Here is a 16905-nt window from a genome sequence, read left to right on the forward strand (position 1 = left end):
TTTACTTGTCAAAATGCAAACACATTCATAAGCTCACTTACATTTCAACACTGTAATTGCTGAATCATTTAGGAGAAAGAAAATCAAAAAGTCACATAAGCAGCTGTTATTATGCATGGGTATTTATAATATCTGATTCTCAGCATAACCTTAGATTACAATGCAAGTTAAATTTGCCTTGCTGATTTATGAGTATAATGTAAACTCTAGACTCAGGTAATGATATTGCAATATAAAGCTGTTCTGTTGCAAAGTACAGACCTTAGCACTGCAAAGCTCTGGATTCATTTCCATGTGATCATTCAGGCACTAGGGAGGGATTATGCTTTTATTGTATTTTTTTCATGAATACATGAATGAATAATAAGTTCAACAAACAAGAGTTCCCTACTGGGTATCTAAAACAAATCATTTTGTAAGGTGTTCTGAATTTGAATCAGTCATCCTCAGCGCTCCTTGTCCTGCTGAGGTCTGTGCATTAACAAAGTTAGCATTTTGCACTGCTGTAAATGTTCTTGAGTCTTCAGCAGAATGACCAAGATCAAGAAGTTGGAAAGGAGAGCATCCTTAATATGTATTCTGTTTGCACTTGCCTTCCCACCCTTCACAAGCTTGCTTGTGTTGTATCAGCATGTCCAGAACGTATGCTTGGTTTGTGTGCCTTTCAATGGGTTATTTCCCATAAAAACAACAAAAAGGTTACACTAGAGCTGCAAATAAATGTGTGTGTATGCACAAGCATTCGTACATACGAAAGCTTAATATCTAGAAAAAGCAGAAGAAAGTGAACAAAGAATGGGGATATATGTAGAACATTGCAGTTTTAATCCCGTATTTGTGGAATTTCATGTGTGTTTAATATAAAATCCTGGTTCATCAAAAGTACGAAGGGAAGAATATACAAGAAATGTAAAAAATCACAATATTTTTTGTATTTTACGGCATCAGTATTAACGTACCATGTTGAATTTTTCTCTACCTTTTAAAATAAATAGTATAAATAGATACATGTACAGAGAGTATCACAGTACACTGCATACGCTCTCAAGGTGTCTGGTGGGCGTACATCAATTCAGAGAAAAAACAACTAAATAAAGGAAAAAAGAAATCTGAGGGAAAACTTCAGATTTGTCCCAGAGGATTGAGGAAGAGCTCCTCAAGGAAAGCAGTGCGTCTGAAAATGCAGCTGAAGTGCCTCTATGCCAATGCATACAGCATGGGAAATAAGCAAGGGGAGCAGGAAACCGTGGTGCACTCAGCGAACTGTGATCTTATTGCCATCACAGAAACATGGTGGGATGATTCACGTACAGGCTGGATAGGGCTCTGAGAAATACGGTCTATTGGCAGACGTCCCCATCTATAGCAGGAAGGTTGGAACTAGGTGAAGGTCCCTTCCAACCCAAACCATTCTATGATCCTGTGATAACTCAGACACCACCAATGAGGGCTATAAGCTTTTCAGAAAGGATAAGCAAGGCAGGAGGGGTGGGGGTGTTGCCTTCTATGTTAAGGAGTGGATAAACTGTAAGGAGTGCCCTCTGAGAAACTGTCAGGAACAGGTGGAGCACCTGTGGGTTATGATTAGGGATAGGACCAATAAAGGACAGCTGGTGGCTGGGGTCTACTATAGGTCACCTGATAAAGAGAAGCCTGTGGATATGGCTTTCCTGTGTCAGCTACAAGAAGTTTCATACTCACACTCAACCACCCTAAATGAAAGGCAAGTACAAACAGTGGAAGGAAGGATATACCACGTGGGAAGAACATGGGGACGCTGGCTGGATTTGTGGAGATGGTGTTAGGAAAGCCAAGGCACAGCTGGAACTGAAGTTGATGAGAGATATTAAAAACAAGAAGGGGTTCTACAGGTACATAGGTCAAAAGAGAAAGGCCAAAGAGAGTATATCTGCTCTGCTAAATGAGAAAGGAGAACTGACTACAACAGATACGGAGATGGCTGCTGTACTCAATGAGTTCTTTGCTTCTGTCTTCACTAGCAGCCAGGATTGTCAGATCCCTGAACCTCTAGGTGGGAGCTGAGGAAGCAACCACCCACCCACTGAAAAGGGCAGAGATAGTCTAAGAGCTACTCATGAGACTGAATGCGTACAAGTCCATGCAGCCAGATGACATGTATCCCAGGATCCTAAGGGAGTTGGCTGAGATGGTTGACAAGTCACTTTCCACCACATTTGAATAGTTGTGACTGTCAGGTGTAGCCATCAGGGGCTGGTAAAAGGGAAACATCACTCCCATTTGTAAGAAAGGGAGAAAGAAGGACCTGAGGAACTGCAGGCTGGTAAGCCTCACCTCTGTGCCTGAGAAGATAATGGAACACATCCAGCTGGGAGACATGTTAAGATGCATGAGAAAAGGTGGATGATCCACGATAGCCAGCATGACTTTGCCAAGGGAAAATTGTGCCTGCCAAGGGAAGGTTGTGCCTAACCAGTGTGGTGGCCTTCCATGATGCAGCGTTGCACCATTTTGCTCAGCACTCTAACGTTCATTTAAGCTTTTATAAAACCATTCTCAAAACAAAACATGTTATTTACTGATACTGTAACAGCGGAAGTTGGAAATTACCGTTATGCATATTCATCACAACCTAAACTGTATTTATGCTGTACAAGAATTTAGCTTCCATCCCATCTCTCTACACCTTCACCTGTCCCACATTCCTCCAGGAGGTAGCACTGGTCTATGGCCTCTTATTTGCCAGAGAAAGGTAGTAGTTTTGCCAGCTAGGATAATTATTTGACAGCTTGCTGACGCAAACAGGACTTTCCTTCCCTCCAGCTGGCACATGTTCCATTTATGGTTCTTGTTTTATCACTGAGAAGTTGGCATATCCCCACAGCACATTTCTCAGGTGATTTTAAAGGGCATTACTGAATTTTAGTTTTATAGGATGTCTGTTTTTTGGTTTTGTTTGTTGTTTTTTTTTTTCAGCTGAATGTGTTTAAGTGGGATAGGTTAGTTAAATCTGTTGGTTGAAACTGTTGTCTTGATTTGTTATCTAATTTTTGTGCATGAATGTCAGTAGTGGAAGGTCATTAGAAAACAGTTGTGTCTAACTTAGTTCACTGCTTACAGTTTTGTTTGCCTCTGAGTACTGAACTACTTGGAGAATGGAAGAATGACTTTTAAGATCCAGTCCCAAATTATCGTCACTATATGTAAATGCTACTAGCATTTTAAATCTCTTTGTTTCATTTTAGGTAATTGCTGTTTTCCACATGAAGGTGGACAGACAGAATGTCTGCATTTTGTATTTTGCAGGTATGTCTTTAAGTCTGCTTTGAAGTGGCATCTAAAGATCATATAGCTATATTGCTGTTGTCTGATTGATTAGAGTGTCCATTCTACTGGCATATTAATGCTCTCTTTATTTCTTTTGTTGTTGTTCCTATTGTTGTGCAGTTGAGCTTTTCATTCCAAGTTGGCTGTGACCAGTATGGAACTGCCAAACTAAGACAAGAAACACCAAATTATCTCAAATCTGAAAGACAGAATTTGGATGTCTCATTTCACACAAAAAGGAATCCCAAAACAAAACAACATATGGCTGCTGCTGAAAAGGAACTTTAGATCAGAATTGTATTACTGATTTATTTGCTATAGATGTTTGCTATCCCTATGATAGTTAAAGTTTATGTTGCACCAACACCCAATGAGAGCATCCTTATTCTTGAAAAAAAAAGCAAAGAACAAAAAGAGGAGAGAACATAAAACAATAATTCAAGGCTATTTTGAAGGTACTTTGGAGTATGTTGCTCATGATGACAAAAAAAAATGGATTTTCCTACAGTGCAATGAATTCATTTGCCTGTGAGAGCCCTAGAAGACACTGTGAAGTTAGCACAAGTGGCCTCTTAGTCTCTCCTGCATCCTCACACTTTATTTGTGCACTCTGTATTACTCTCTCTGAAAAATGTTGTAGTGGCTTCTACATAATAAGGAGGTAGTACTAGCGCAGAATGCTTTGTATTCTTGCTCCAAAATAGACTGCTTTTTGGCATGTTAACCTATTTATTCTCATCAAACTTGTCAAATGCCCTTTAAGTTGATTTTTCCTACTTCTGTGCTGTGGTAGTCTGTTCCACCTCCAGATGCTGTTGATGTGACAGAGCTTTGTTTCTTCTTCCATTTAAATTCCAATAGGCTATTTTTGCTTAATCCGTGATTTGACCTATTTTATAGGCTTGCCTTATTTCATGTTTTCCTCCTAGTTTTAAAAGAAAATTTGTATCCTCAAAGTATTGAATAATTTCGAGAGCTGCTTGCAGTTGTTGTTGTTCTTTTTGTAATATACTCACCAAGATGTTTCAAATATATCCATTGCAATCTCATTAATTCCAGGACACACAAATGGTATTAGAGTTTTCCTCAGTGTTTATCCTTTATTAGTCTTGTTTGCTGATAAAGCTTTCTATTGAAGTATAATGCAGAAGGAGCATTCCTTTCTGCTAAAGAGCTGAAGATGACTTATGCTGGTAGGTAATAAAATTGAATTTTACAAAAACCTGTACATGTTCATAATTGGGTATTTTGGATCATCTTCATTAGAAGCCGGTTTTTTCCTTCACATCTTAATAGATCTTGGAGTATTTTGTATGCTCCGCCTGGAAGAAGTGCCACTAAACTTGAAACTTATCTTTTTAGGTTTATCCTTTTTCCTTAAGGCAAACTGCCTACAAACCACCACATCTTAACACTAGTCATTCCTTTTTAAAGCACTAGTCACATAAATCCTGGAAGAGGTGGGCATTTTTTTCTATAAAAACTGAATTTGCCCTTGAATGTTTTATTTGAAACTAGAACATCTTTGTCTATATAGAGTTGATGGATACTGCTACTGTTTTTTTCCTGACTCTGTGCCTCAGATAAGGGGCAACTACATTGTGCTGTGCAAAGGGATCTACTTCATTAAAGAGCTCACATCCTTCTAGGTATGAGAATGAGTTCAGTTAAGAGAAGTGTTATGTGGAGGAGGAAGAAGATGAAAAAAAACCCAAACAAACATTGAGTAACTCAGTCAATGTTGCTATAGAAATCAGGTTTTTTGTGGGTTGTGTTATTATTTTTTAAGTGGATAAAATCCTTTTTTGAACATGGTAACCTTAGACTGGAATGAGCTCCAAAATGTGTTTGATTAGAAGACCAGTGTGTCTGAATAGATATTCTTCAAAAAAGACAGGTATCTCTCATCAGGAGTCCAGCAGAAAGCCACAAAGATGTTAAAGGGCCTGAAGTATCTTCTGCGTGAGGAAAGGCTGAGTAAACTGCATCTCTTCAGCCTGGGCAAAAGAAGACTGAAAGGGGATCTGATAAACGCTTATATACATCTGAAGGGAGGTGGGAGGCAAACGGATGAGGCCAGGCTCTTCCCAGTGGTGCGTAGTGATAGAGCAAGGAGTAACAGCCTATAACTTGAACACAGGATGTTCTGTAATAACATGTGGAAGAATTTCAGTGAGAGTGACAGAGCACAGGAACAGGTTGCCTAGGGAGGTTGTGGAGTCTCCTTCTATGGTGACATTCAAGACCCATCTGGACGCCTTCCTGTGCAACCTACTGTAGGTTAGCTGCTTTAGCAGGGGATTTGGACTGTATGATCTCTTGAGGTCCCTTCCAGTCCCCGTGATTATTCAAGAATTCAAAGAAAACGGGAGTTTAAGAACTGTGGAAGAACAGGCAAGCAGCTCAGAAGGAATGTAGAACTTCTGTCAGGCCTTACAAGGGAAAAATTAAAAGGGCCATACTACTCGTGTTGAACATTCACATGCTTATGGGTCCAGATGGGATTCATCCACCAATATATCCACCGAATTGGTAGCAGTGCTCACAAAGCCACTTTTAGTAATTTATCAGCATTCCTGTCTGCCCAGGGAGTTTCCCCATTGACTGGAGGTTAGCAGATGTGACAAAGAAGGGCAGGACGGAGGGTCCAGGGAAATACAAGCCTGTCAGTGTGACCTTGGTATCAGTGGAGATTATGGAGCGGATCATCTTGAGTGCCATCACACCGTATGTGTAAGACAATTAAATGATCAGATGAGGCGTCTGTGGGTTTATGAAAGGCAGGTACTGCCTGACTAACCTAATCTCCTTCTGTGACAAGATGAGCTGTTCAGTAGATGAGGGACAGGCTGTGGATATTGTTCACCTTGATTTTTATAGTGTCTGACATTGCCACCCACAGTATTCTCCCGGAGAAAATGTCTGCTTATGGCCTAGGCAGTTACACTGTTCACTGGTGAAGAACTGTCTGGATGGCTGGGCTCAAATTGCCATAGAGAATGGACTTTGGTTCAGTGGGTAGCTGGTCACCAGTGGCATCTCTGAGGGCTCAGCACCAGGGCTAGTTTTGTATAATGCTTTCATCAGTGATCTGAGTGAGGGCACTGAGTGCATCCTCAGTAAGTTTGCAGACAGTACCACTTAGGTGGCAGTATTAATCTGCTTGAGGGTAGCAAGGATTTGCAGAAGGATCTAGATAGCCTAGGTCGAGGGTCTGAGTGCACTCACGTGACATTCAACAAAGCTAAATGTTGGGTGCTTGTACTTTGGTCACAACCTCATGCATCAGTACAAACTGGGACAGAGTGCCTAGGAAAATGCCAGAAGAAAAAGGCCTGAAGGTTCTGGCTAAACATGAGCCAGCAGTGTGCCCAAGTGGCGAAGAAGGCCAAAGGCATCCTGGCTTGTATCAGAAATAGAATGGTTGACAGGAAGAGGGGGGTGGTTGTCCATCTCCCCCTACTCAGCACTGACTGCTGTATTCAGTTCTGGGCTCTTTACTGCTAGAAGGCTATGGACTTTCTAGAACATACACAGAGAAGAGCAAGGAAGATGGTAATGAAAGTGGAAAACAAAAGATAGAAGGAATAACAGTAAGAACTGGAGCTGTTTAATCTGGAGAAGAGGAGATCTTAAGGGAGATCTCATTGCTCTCTGCAACTTCCCAAGTGAAGGCTGCAATGAGGAGGGTGGTGGTTTCTTTTCACCGGTGGCAAGTGACAGGAAGCAAGGAAGTGGCCTCAAATTACAACACAGGAAGTTTAGACTGGGTATAAGGAAGAATTCATTGACTGAGAGAGTGATTAGGCATTGGAACATTCTGCCCACAGAAGTCACTATCCTTGGAGGTATGTAAGAATCGTGTATATCATGCTTAGGTATATGGTCCAGTGATGGAACTTGGTAGGTCAAGTTCACAGTTGTATTTTATGATATCGAAGGGTTGTTTTTTTTCCTAACCTAGATGATTCTATGACTTAATAGCTACACTCTCCCCTTTTAACCACTTGGTTTTAAACAGTCACAGCTGATTACTGGGTGTGGATTGACCTTGTGGATTCACAGAGGTAATTCACCATTTTTGCAAGGTGCCCAGGGTACCCTGCATTAATTTACAAGAACTGTGGGGTGGATAGTTATGTCTTATTATGTCTTTGTGGGTTGATCAATTTCCAGCTCACCTTCAATTTCAATAAATTACAGCTTTGTTTGTTTCGGTGGTTTGAGAAATCCTTCTATTTCTTTTTCATGTCTGAAATGGTTCGTATTAAAGCTTTCATAATACCCATTCAGTTTCTGTGTTAAATTGATGTTTAAATTGGAATGAAAGTAGGAACCTTGGCAGTTTAGATAATTCATTTCATCTGGTGGACAGCTATGTTAACAATCACATCATATGCCAGCATTTACACTAGATGAAAGAAGTCCCTGGGGCACTAGAGCTGCATTTTAGAAGCAGAGTGAAAAAATACAGTTATGGTCTTTGTTTCATCGTTTTAATTTGTAAAATGGTAAATTATTTTAACTGGAATTTTAACGTGTTAAAGGAATACTTTAAAGGTTATGTTATGGGTTATTTTGGGTGGATTAGCCTTGGAAGCTAAATGACAATTGATCAGTATTCTGGACAGGCTGTATTCAGCACAATGTCAGCAAATTATGCCTTTTTATTCCAGTGTATTGAGAACTTGGAGGAAATGGTATATTGTTAGCATATGAATAACATCAAAGACCTCTATTGCAAGATGTATTTCAGGCTTCTGAAATAAAATGCTTGGCTTCCTGTTCATGTATTTAAGTGCCTCCCCTTGTAATAGAGTGCATGCCTGAATCCAAAAGCTTTTTCTTGCCTGGCATGGGCAACCTGAGTTTCAGGATTCATTTGCTGATGTGTGACTGTGTATTCCATCACTTAGCAAAACATTTGCAATAGCAGATCAGTTTCCTGCTCGAAGAGTAGGAAGTGAATATGATTAAAATTACTGCTTTTGTAGGTAAAGGTGTTGTGTTGTGTTGGTTTTTTTTTAGGGCAGTTCTTACAGAATGTGTTTATCATACATGTTTCTCTGATAACAGTAGTGGCTGTAACTGTGAGGCTTATAAAGCATGCGTTTAAGCAGTCCTTTGTGTTAGAAGCTACACTGATTTGGCCTTCATTAATGTTTCCCGTGATCACATTTCTGAAGTTATGGAAATAAAAATAAAAATAAAAAAAAAAATTCTACAGATGTCTTTGAACTGCATTCCTCAGGAGTAAAAATGCTTTTATTTCTTTTCTTCTCCCCGACAAAGACAAGCAAATCCTGTTTTACTTTTTCCATCAGATCTGTGATGTCGTGCACAAAAGGAAATAACTTGTATCTCGAAATCCTCAGCAGGATTGTGTCTGTGGCATGAAAGCTTGTTTGACAAAGTAATTCCAACTGCTTAGAATATTCAGTCTATCAGATTAAAGGTTCTAGGCATCAAAGTTAGTTTACCCTAAGCATCAACTATTTATCGTAGTACTATTATCACTAGGAGTAGATATATGTAAGGTGGTAACGTAGAAGTGCATTTGATCCATTAAGACTAATTATTTTGCATAGCAGCTTTGTTTACCGATGGTGTAGAACAGCATTTATAATTGAAAGACATTGTAAGTTAAATTAAAACCATTTAACACTAGAATTAAACTTTTGGAAATTGGAGGCTCAGCACGTGTCAAGAAATTTCCAGTACTTTGAGCCTATTCCAGCTCACACCAACTGTGAATCTGGCTCAGAAAGCTTTGTGTGTCAAAGCATATTAATGTATTTCACAATTCCCCTGCATTCAGATTTATTGGTAGAATTTCAAAGGCCATCGTTCCTGAAATGCTATACTGTTACTGTTGCAGCTTTTCCAGCAGTAAAAGATCTGTAGAAGGTTCTGCTCTGCTGCCCTTGCTTAGAAACACTCTGATCCACCAAATCACTTAAGCACATGTTTCACTTTGGACCCATGAATAATCCTATTGAAGTCAAAGAGACTACACATGCTTAAGCGCTTTGCAGGACAGAGGACAAACAGTGTGCTACGCTTCAAATGGCTGCACAGATGGAGGAAGATTGGACTGAACTCTTTCAGGGTTGGTTACTAGGAATGGTGTTGCTTCTGCTGTCACCTTATTACCAGTACCAAATACCATTCAGAAGCTTAGGAAATATTCCTTTAAAACTAACATAAAATTATTTTATTTTATTTTATTTTATTTTATTTTATTTTATTTTATTTTATTTTATTTTATTTTATTTTATTTTTTATTTATTTTTATTTTATTTTATTATTTTATTTTATTTTATTTTATTATTTATTTTATTTTATTTTATTTATTTATTTTATTTTATTTTTATTTATTTTTATTTTATTTTTTTATTTTATTTTATTTTATTTTATTTTATTTTATTTTATTTTATTTTATTTTATTTTATTTTATTTTATTTTATTTTATTTTATTTTATTTTTTCTAAAGCAGTTACTGAATAACATGTAAAAAAATTAAATCCAGAAAAAATCCATCAATTTCCTGTACACGCGTTACCTTGTTTTAAAATAAAAACAAGATAACTCATCCTTACAGGTATTTCTCTGCCACTTTACTGATAAGAAGATTTTCAACAAAGCATTTTCATTCTTCTAAAGCGCTTTTGGGAAAAGTGATCCCCTGAAATGAATCTATAACTTTTAAAGAGTGAATCAGCCAATAGCGCGATGACGGCATGTTTGGGATTACTGCTAGTCTTGCTGCAGTTGAACATATGCTGAAGATTTAAAGACGTCTCAGGTGGTCTAAACCTCTTGCCACCCAGCCTGATTTTGGTTTTAATGTACTATAAATAAATGCCAGAAGCCACACATTGTTATTAAGCAGTGCTGTGGTTACTTTTAGGACTGGCCGTAAGTCAGTGGAAATGATCTGTTAAAGTGACGTAAATAAGACTGCTAGAATCTTTTTCTGTTCTATAAGAAGCATTTCTATAATATTGCTTTTTAAGAACTAGCTTCCTATCACTGTAGTATGGCTCTACACCTTTCACTTCATTTTATCACAGAAGGTGTGCTTAAAGATGAAGCTAATTGAATATATGAATACCATAAATGAGAATCAACAACACCTTGGAGGTGAAAGCATTACGTAATATTATTTGCACCGATTTTTAAATGATCATATCTATTGCAAAACACCTGTGCCAGAAACACACAGGTATTTTCAACAGGACATTTTCAATTAATTGTAATTAATTAATTTGAGATACTTTTGGCTTTAAATGTGTCATAAGACTTTATACACTGCCTTTTCCTAATGAGTGACAGTTCTGGAAACACCTGTCCTAAAGAGCTTTGTGCTGGTCTGCTGTGAAAACTGGCAGAATGCTCCCATGTATGCAAAATAATACAGTGATGAAAATCTATCCAGTGAGTTCTTAATGCAGTTTCTCCCAGATACTATGCAATCCATACACCCCCACGTTGGCTTAGCAAAACTGATATGAACAAAATACTTCAGTTGAGTTATTGGTAAAGTGAATGAAGTGAGATGACGGGAAGGCTAAGGACATTGCTTGTCTGCAGAGAAATAACTGTGTTCATTCACTATTCGTATTTAATATATGTAGAAGAAAAGGGCTTAAGAAAGAGTCCGGGGTTAGGAGAGGTAATTGAACGTTGTCCTTCGACCTTGAACAATAACTTCTGTCTTATTTTTTTTTTGGTACAATAAAGTAGACAAAATTATTTTCTCTTGAATGTAGGGGTTGATTTTGTTCACAACTTGCCTAAACGCCAAAGTTTAAAATTGTCATGAGAGCTTAGAAGAAGCAAGTAGTAAAGAGAAAGATGAATTCACACACACCTAAGTTTATCTCGACCCAGAGATATCTCTGTCCCTGGAGGTGTTCAAGGACAGGTTGGATGGGGCCCTGAGCGGCCTGGTCTAGTATTAGATATGGAGGTTGGAGACCCTGCCTGCAGCAGGGGGGGGATGGAGGAGGGGTTGGAAATTCATGATCTAAGACCTCCCTTCCAACCAAAGCAATTCTATGATTCTATGATTATCCACACTCTCCTCTCTGCCTTCGTTGCTGCAGCCAGACAGAAAATAAAGAACCTTCCTTCTTAAATTCTACTGATAATGTGAAAACTCTGAAGGACGTGGAGACTGTATTAAGCCTGTTGTTGAAGGTGTTGAAGAACCCTCAAGGATTTGTTGAAGTTGTTCATAATCTTTGAACTGTCCTCTCTATTGTCTCCTACTGTTTAAATCAACAGGAGGCTGAGGTGGACAAAGATATGACTTACTGATGTCTTCAGAGATCTACATTTGAGTGCATTCTGCTTCCCGCTGACATGAATAGGACAGAAAAGCAGAGTAGCAGCACCATATGCCCTGACAATATCAAGTCTCTGAGACTGAGACTGTTTGTTTGATCCCCTTTTTAGAGATCTACAACTTTAATACCTTTGTGGATATAAAAAAAACCAAAACGATGCTTTATTCGTATGAATCAGCCTCACGATGGGTCAAGAAGAGAAACAACACTGTGGCACCAGTCTCACTTCTTGACAATTTATTTGGCTTGCGTCTATTATATCCTTAGGATTCAACCTTGCACAGAAGATAAAAATATTTTTCTTTATAATCTTCAGGAGCAGCAGATGGTACTTGGAGAACAGTGGAGTTTCACGTAATATAGAAGTCTTTCTTTATGTCTACTTGGTAGATGTAGGAGACAAAGAAGGTGGTCAGTTCTATGGGGAAAAATGTTCAGCCCAATATCTTATGATAATTACTCTCAAGACTGCCTTTTTGCTTTCATCGTATGTACTAAAGTCATGACTGGGGACCTTAGATTTATGCCCTATTGTAGGAAAAAATAAGCAATGCCAAGGCCATAGTCGGAGTTTTCTGTTACACCTCTATGTTTGTTACATAGCAGTTGATTAAATAGTACTTGGTTGAGTAAGTTTTCCCATTTCCTATGTTTCTTACTTCCATGTTTATATTAAATATTGCTCTGTGAAAAATATTAGGTAAATGACAGATGGCTGAACTTTAATTTGCAATCTCGGTACCTATCTATGGTAGGTAAAGTTAAAACTTGGTATGTTTTACCTGTAGTTCAGCTCAAAGAAGTCGGAGGGAAGGGGCCTTTTTCCTACCTCTTGGAAAAGGTCAGAAATATAGTGTTTCTAAAATAGCAGTAAAAAACATACGTACCAGGTAACTCATTACAGCATGTGATGAAGTAACTGCACAATGGATTTTATTTCATGCAATACACTATGAAACATATACCAATAAAAAAGAGCTCTACTCTATGAGCTGAAGTTCATATTTCACTGCTGTTAAGGCATACAAAATGCAAGAGCTCAAATATTACAACACAGAAATTAATATGCATTGGTGATCTTCAAACAATGGTGATACTGTCTACTAAAGTCTAGAGTTTCTGCTGTGAGCTCCTATAAAGCTCACTGACCTTTCATGCAGCATGTCATATAAATCAGCGAGGTTTAAATAGCACTGCCCTCTTGAACACCTGCTTATCTGTCGTGAGAAAACTCTTTAGTGTTTTAAATGTCATTTTTGACATTGAAGGTAATGCCTACTCTAGAAGTACTTGGAAGAGCCATTAAAGTTAAGAGTCTATCAGCATTTCCATTTATAAAACTTGATTTCTGGGGGTTTGTAACTCAGCCTCTTAAAAAACGCTTTTCACTGAAACCTACAATATGATTCACTGTTTTTTTGGGGGGTTTTGTTTTGTTTTGCTTTGTTTTGTTTTTAATGCTGGGCAAATTGTTTTAGGTGGTCTTCTATTTGTGGGAGGAAAAAGAGAGGATGATTGCAGTTATTTTTCCATACAGAGCACTTTCTTTTTTCCTTGCAGGCAGTGAGCCTTGAATGCAGATATTTTATTGCCATACAAAGACTTTCTGACTATGTGAATGATCTTGTGATGGTATATGAATTAGTAGCTTGTGGTTATCACACCCTGTATATGTATCCTTAATCAGCATGTACCTTTTATTTTATTATTTTATTTTATTTTATTTTATTTTATTTTATTTTATTTTATTTTATTTTATTTTTATTTATTTATTTATTTATTTATTTTTTTCCCAAAGACCTTGTTAAGACAACTTTTAAATTATCTTTTATTTTAACAAATGGCATTATCTCAACACTTCATGTATGGGAAGGAAACTTTTAAGCTGGTGTTTATAATTATTTTATTGTCACTATTGTTTTCTTGGAGGTCTAAAAAGTGGCGCCTTTATCACCTGCTAAGTACATCAGTGACTTGTTGTCTTTCCCCATTTTCTTCTTGGCAGGGGAAGCAAGCCTGGTGTTTCAGACATACTTACAAGCTGGCACTTGTTGAGAACACCAGACCTGAATTGCCTTTGGAAAATTAATCAACAGAATTTTATGAAGAGAAAGAAAACCAGAAGGAGTTGTGTCCTAAGTGCTCTTATGAAGAATTATAAATCTCCAGATTTCTCAGCCATGGCAAAATACAATCAAGAAAGAGTTTTGTGCTCAGATGCTCTTAAGCATTCCAGACTGCATAGTCAAAGCAGAACTCAAAATTAACCTGCGGACACATTGACAGTGATAAGTGTAATGAACTCTCAGCAGAAAACAGGGCTGGATAAGTAGATTATTGCACTGTGTGCCATTTTCAGTATCAGAATACTGGTTTGTTTGAGGAGTAGCACTACTGGAAGTCATGGAACATGGATATGTCAGCTGAAATTTAAGGGAATTACTGCTTTATATATATATATATATATATATATATATATATATAGTAAAAATGTGTGCTTCTATTTTATGATTGTATGTTCCTTAATATGACAAATTGACATTTAAATTACACTTCTATGCAGGAATGAGAAGTTATCCTTGATTCTATTTGCTGAATCTTGTTGTAGCGGTTTGATGTTTTCTTTCAATTATTCTTTCAGTCTGGATTTAAAGTAAATGTTTATTCTTGGCTTATTAAGGTGGATTATGTGAAGGCCACTTCAAGTATTCTGCACTGTATTGAAGAAGGACAAAGGAATGTGAAGGGGAAATGACTTTAAAGTAGTTGGAATTTCTGTTTATTTAAACTCAGCCAGCTGGCTTCAGAGATGTAACTCAGTCATTTTTTTTTCCTTGTTTTAGGTTCCCTTGAACATATCCATATATTTCAAAATCAGAGGTTTGGAAGAGAGTTTAAAACAGGGCTGGCTGTTTTTGGGGGACAGGAACCAAGGCAGTCTGTGGGACAGACAGAAACCCATTCTGAGTGGAAGATGATGTTTCATTCTCTCATTTGTTCAGCATTAGAAGACTTACATACATCTGTGTGGTGCTAGATGTACACATTCACACTTCATATTTACCTCTGGGTAGTGCAGAGGTAAATTAATGCATAATAGAAATATGCCTTGTTTGTTTAATGAAGAGTTTTGTGTATCTTCTCTTTCTTCAGTTTACAGAAGTTTGTCTACTTTGCCAAAGGTAGTTGCAGTTGTAGCCTTTTACATGAAGCAGAAAATAGGATCTGCTCCTCACTGAGTGGAAATTGCTTCTGTGTTCCTGTATTGTTCTTAAACTTTTGACTGTTCAACTGAAATCAGATCTTTCTCAACTACCTCTTGTAATGAACTACTTTGCTATTGAATCATACATTCATTACAGAACTTAGCAGAGCGATAGAATAGCAGCCCTCAGTTCTCTGCTTACCTCCCATATCTCAGTTCATAGAGACTGTGTCTGTGTGTCACATGCTGTGTTTCTGCTCTGCACAGTCTAGCTGAGCTTGAACGGAACGTATATGGTTGCTCCTTGGTTAGGGAGATGAACTGAATGCCCTCCAGAAGGCTGTCTAGTCCTTCAGCTTTGTGAACACCTTGGTTGACTGTGAAAGGACATGAAAAATGAGACTTGAATGAAAGGAAAGCACACTGACAACACAATGTGCTTCTCTTATTGGGGCTTTAACCTAGAGCTCTGTTCCTCAGCTAATTAGTGATACAGATGCTTTATTTATTTCCAAAAAAATAAAATCTTCTGCTGTCATTCATTTTTAAAGGAGACCAGAAGAGCAAAGAGTATGAATGACCTGTAATAAGCAATATGATGAACTTTTAACTGACATCAGGTTGATTTACGCTGGTTGAATGAAGCTAATGTGGTTGTTGGGTAACAGAAGAATTAAAAATATGGGATAGATGGGCCACAGGGTTTCACAGATTTACGACTAATGCAGTTTTACTTCTGGAGTACTTCTTCTAGTCTTGGACTGCTGGTACTTAATCAGCCTTGTGAGTAATGCATGTAGGGAAAATGTCTTCTGTGAAATAGTAAAAGCATATAAACAGGCAACTAGTAATTTATACTAGCAAAGATTTAGATGGCTGTTCCTAACAAATGTACTTATAGCTGGGATTACAGGCTTAGCAAAAGCATGAACACCTAAATAAATATATCAAGTCTACAGTGTTTACAGCTGTGAAACAACAGCAAGTACTGGAACAGTGTCCCAGGCAGAATGTGTCATAAATTCCTCAAGTTACACTAAGCAGAAAGAAAAAGGTGATTGCCACTATGTATATTTGCTTCATATCTCTCCATCCTTAAAGGGAAGGAAAAGGAAAAGAAAAATCCTAGTTAGAAATGTGGTGGTTATCTGAATGTTATAGTTGTTGCTCTCATTCCTAACCAGTGAGATTTTCTTCCTAGTAGTCAGAAAAGGTGACTCATGATGTGTTCCATGTCTACACCTCTAAACTCCTAATCATCTTTAGTTACTGTGATTTTCTGCTTAGCCACTAGGCAGTGAAATCTGCTTGGCTGAGGTGTCCCACTTTCTACCAGAGGCCCGGAAGAGAATCTCTGATTATCCATGTACGTGCCAGACTGGAATGTTTGCAGTCATCATGGCTCCCCTGTGGTAAGGCCACATTGCATTGTAGCTGTAAGACTTGTCTAAAGAAGCCAACAAGAATAGAAGCAATCTCTCTTTCCACTTATTGGTTGCCAGGATTGCCATAGTTTCTGACAGGCAAATGTATAGAGGTGTGAGGTATTTTCACCTAAAGTCATTGAAGAAGGTGGTGCCTGCTTTCCAGTTTTGTAAGCACTGGTGATGGAAATCCATAAGCTTGGCATGAAAAGGTGGCAAGGCAGGAATTCTTTTCTTGCTATAAGATTGCATGAGCAAGCAGATAACATTTCAGCACAGTACATTGTCAACTACAGGGACACAAGTGATACCTTAAGCTTTGTTAACTGTGAAAACAGTGTAAAAGTTAACACCCCTCAGTATGATAATTTACTCTAAAATAACTTGCTGAACATATATTACTGTAGTACTCAACTCTCCATCCAAATCATGTTAAACGTCACTCCAGGCAGGAAAACACATAAAGCTTAGGGTACAAGGTAAAGTATCTTAAGGGGAAAATGGGAGCAAAGCAGGGACAAGAGAGACATGGGGAGAGGAGAGCAGAAAAGAGACTGGAGAAGAGAAATGAGATGAGAAGTTATGCTCCTCTTCCTTCACCTTTCTTGGCAAGAATTGC

General features: G+C 38.0%; 1 long non-coding RNA gene across 2 annotated transcripts in view; it reads left to right on the top strand.

The window, feature by feature from the left end:
- The window catches only part of LOC140264481 (uncharacterized), a 44311-nt gene that overhangs the window by 10746 nt on the left and 16660 nt on the right, over nt 1–16905 (top strand). Inside the window, exons 2-3 of one of the 2 annotated variants that reach the window (XR_011906053.1) lie at nt 3225–3285; nt 13663–13819. This is a non-coding gene — a long non-coding RNA (uncharacterized lncRNA). Of the gene's footprint in view, nt 1–3224; nt 3286–13662; nt 13820–16905 lie in introns of those variants that run through there. The other variant, XR_011906052.1, reaches the window with a different exon arrangement.

This window comes from Excalfactoria chinensis, chromosome Z, assembly GCF_039878825.1.
Source record: "Excalfactoria chinensis isolate bCotChi1 chromosome Z, bCotChi1.hap2, whole genome shotgun sequence".
Taxonomy (NCBI): Eukaryota; Metazoa; Chordata; class Aves; order Galliformes; family Phasianidae; genus Excalfactoria; species Excalfactoria chinensis.